This window comes from Berghia stephanieae, unplaced genomic scaffold (genome assembly GCF_034508935.2).
Source record: "Berghia stephanieae isolate SIO BIC M18660-M18661 unplaced genomic scaffold, UCSD_Bste_1.3 scaffold5225, whole genome shotgun sequence".
NCBI classification, from domain to species: domain Eukaryota; kingdom Metazoa; phylum Mollusca; class Gastropoda; order Nudibranchia; family Aeolidiidae; genus Berghia; species Berghia stephanieae.
Genome location: NW_027626651.1, coordinates 1 through 3,396, shown reverse-complemented (window position 1 = coordinate 3,396; position 3,396 = coordinate 1). Strand labels below are relative to the sequence as shown.

The following is a 3,396-nucleotide window of genomic DNA, read 5'->3' as shown; positions in this document are numbered from 1 at the left end:
GATAATATTAACAGTATTACTGTTATGAGTATCACTAACATTTATAAGCATTATTATAATTAAGAGCTCTGGTGTGAAAAGGAAATTGAGGGGAAAGATAATCAATCTAACCCCCCCCCCCCAAAAAAAAAAAAAAAAAATATCTTTCCCATTCATTTTCTCTATTGACTGCTGAAGACTAGGTACCCAGCACATCAAAGATGACAAAACTCATCTCAAAATGGACAAATATTTACCAGTCATTTGTGATATCACCAAATTACCTTGTCTAGCCTCCAAAACCATAGTCGTGACCTTTGACCCCAAACCACTGGAAAGAGCAGGCTCCTCATTAGTTGTTTCATAACTTTGGTCACCCCTGTTGACATTGCCGGGTTCCTGGGAAAAAAAAAACCCCAACAAGAGTGGAATGAAAAGACACAATAAAGCTACAGATTTTATAACAAGGTTGGACAACCACTGGCACTACAAAACTTGTTACAAACAAAATCAAGACAACTTGTCTGTGTCAACTCAATTCCTCATTTTAAAAATTAGTGATCAATTGGTCTGACAGACCAGGACAAGGAAAAGTCACAAAGTGTTTTGGAGACTCTTGTATTCTTCTTCTAAGATAACGAGTGATTTTCAATCTTTGTTATCTTTATTTAATTATCAAATTCTTCTTCTTCGTCTTCATCAAACTAATCATCAACATCATCATTAATGATGTCTTTATAACTGTAGTCAGAGCACAGAGCAGCCGGTCTTGAAAAGCAAAAATAAGAATGTAATCCAATCCTACTTTTTACAAAAGTCTACTATAAATTGAACCAATGGAATCATTTATTTCATCAGAACATTCAATTGGCCCTAGGACAGTATTTTAATTGAGATCTTGCGCTGAATTCGATTGTCGCTTTGTCTTAGCTTGTCATTCTCATTCTGCCTCAACCAGGCGTCAGCCATTTTGTGACGGAAATGCAAATATAGCCTCAGCACTGAGAGTTAAACCATGAAAAACAGAATGAAGACTGTTTTGGCCCATAGTTTATTGCACATATAAATAGTATTGTTGTAAAACCACTATCCACTCATACTTCAATAGTGTCTTTTGAGACACATTTTGAGAAGAAACCTAGGACTCCCCGTAAATTAAATCATGTCGACAACTTCTCGAATGATGTAAATCCACTAACCGCACTGCCTGTCACTCTAAACAAAGACCTGCATGCCTAGATCAAAATGGACCTTAAAACCTCAGACGACCTTAAGATATCACAAAACATGAGCATAATTTACTATTACAAAGTGCTTTTTAAACAAGGGGTCCCTAGCCCACGACACCACTCATCACGTAGTACAAGACACAATGCCTTTTAGGCAAGTTTACAATATTTTTTCCCCAACCGTGACAATGCTGTTTAATTCAGGTACTCATTTTACACATGAGTATGGTGAAAGGATTTGAGTACAGAGTCTTTTCCAACGATTTAACTATGCGCTGAAATAGAGGGAGCGGGATAAAACCTTGGACCTTTCTGTCTGAAAGCGACTGTCACATCACTAGACCATATAATCCCTATCTAAACATACAATAAATGAAGGCAGTCAGTAAGTCTGTTCATCATTTCTGTTGCCACTGTTGCCCATCTTCTAGATATGTAAATTACTGTGACTTTATTTCATATATCTAATTATGTTGTAAGCATGTTGAAATTGTTCGGCATTGATACTACACCTTCCTCATGCCACTCATCTTATACTCCTTCTCCTATCTATAGCCCTAGTTAGTCTACTCCTCGTGCCGTCAACTCTAGAAGATAGACGGGACGGTCGCAAGTCTGGGCTAAGTAAAACCTACCAGCTCTGCTCTGCAGTGAACAATCTCTCGCGGTTCCTTCTGTAGACGTGACTCGTCAATATGCATTTAAATATCGGGAGATTTATTAATTGTTGTTATTTGTTTGGAAACACTTTTAATTTTAGAATGGCCTTGGTGTTGAGAAAAATCGCAGGACACCACTTCAATTTGGAATTTTGAACAAGGGCAACGCGTTGCCAACGCCTCTTTTTTATCATCTGAAAATGAACGATATATTGCAGTACTAGCAGTTGATTTGTGGAGCTCTTTTCAATAGATAAAAACATTATTGTGGAAGCACTGGAAAACCGTGGAGATATATGAATATGGCATATGGAAAACAAATTACTGCCAACAAAGTGGGAAACGACAAACAAATGCAACATTTGATGATTCTCGATGTTTTTTTTTAATGTGCATATTGATGAGCCATCTCTACGGAAGGAACTGCGGGAAATTGTTCACTACCGAGTAAATATAGAAGTAGGTAGATACTAGACTTTTTTACGATAGAAGTGGAAGGCACTTTCACTTTTACTTTTGGCCCTTCACTTTTACTTTTTTAGACTTTACACTTTAACTTTAAACTTAGCCAGCTAGGGGAATTAGGGTAAAATTGTGCAAATTAGTGATGATAGCACCAAATTTGGCACAAAGTAACTTGAGAGGACTATTAACCGATTTTGATAAGGCTGTCATTATTCTCCGCCGGGCGGAAAATAGTCCTTCTTTTTATTTTCCGCCGGGCGGAGAATAACAAATTTGCTTATTTTCCGCCGGGTTTTTCAAGTTGATCTTTGAGACTTAGCGGACTCCCATAATCTGACCTTCGTGGTGTAGTGTAAATAATCTGGTCGTTATTTGCCCCCCCCCCCCCCCTCCCTCGTTATTATTAGGGAATCAGTGGGTGATAGCGGTGGCGGTAGACGGTAGGAAATCAGTGGGTGATAGCGGCGGCGGTAGACGGTAGAGAATCAGTGGGTAATTAACCAGTAGATTTGAGACACACTTCAAGTTCAAGCTTGCCGGACTAAAATAATTTGGAGAATGAAGGGAGTTGACTTAACTCTGCTCTTTCTCACTGCTAGTTGTGTGATTAGTTCTCACTAGTGTTGCTCAATCAGACTACAAACGTTTGTGGGGAAGATTTTATGTCACTGATTATTGTGATAAGTTTATGTTGTTGTTGTTGTTAGTGTTTTTTTATGGTATGACTGTCGTGTCTCGATCAGGCTGTTGTGAGTAATCTTCATGTTGTGTTTGTTCACTGTCTCCCGCGTAAACGTGACGTCATCGTGTCTATCCTATAAAAGCTTGTGACACCCTTCATTCTTTTTTCTTCGACACCAAGCCTAATTCTAAATCTACTATTTTGCCTATCGTTTGTATCTGACAGATCCGATCCGCCATACTATGTTTTAGAATTAGACTGTACCGGGACGATTCCCGATGTGCTTTTACAGCATTTTTAAGCGCCCATATATGTCCTCTACATATATGGAGAACGCCCACTTCGGTGGAGAATTTTTCTGAACTTTTTCCTTTATTTTACA

At 38.5% G+C, this 3,396-nt stretch overlaps 1 long non-coding RNA gene across 1 annotated transcript; it reads right to left on the bottom strand.

The window, feature by feature from the left end:
- Nucleotides 1–263: 263 nt before the first annotated feature.
- On the bottom strand, nucleotides 264–2,035 carry LOC144961984 (uncharacterized; the record flags this gene model as incomplete). Its single annotated transcript, XR_013643330.1, has 2 exons — nucleotides 1,844–2,035; nucleotides 264–378 (listed from the first exon to the last, which is right to left on the bottom strand). It is a non-coding gene; the product is annotated as an uncharacterized LOC144961984 (long non-coding RNA).
- Nucleotides 2,036–3,396: the final 1,361 nt, after the last annotated feature.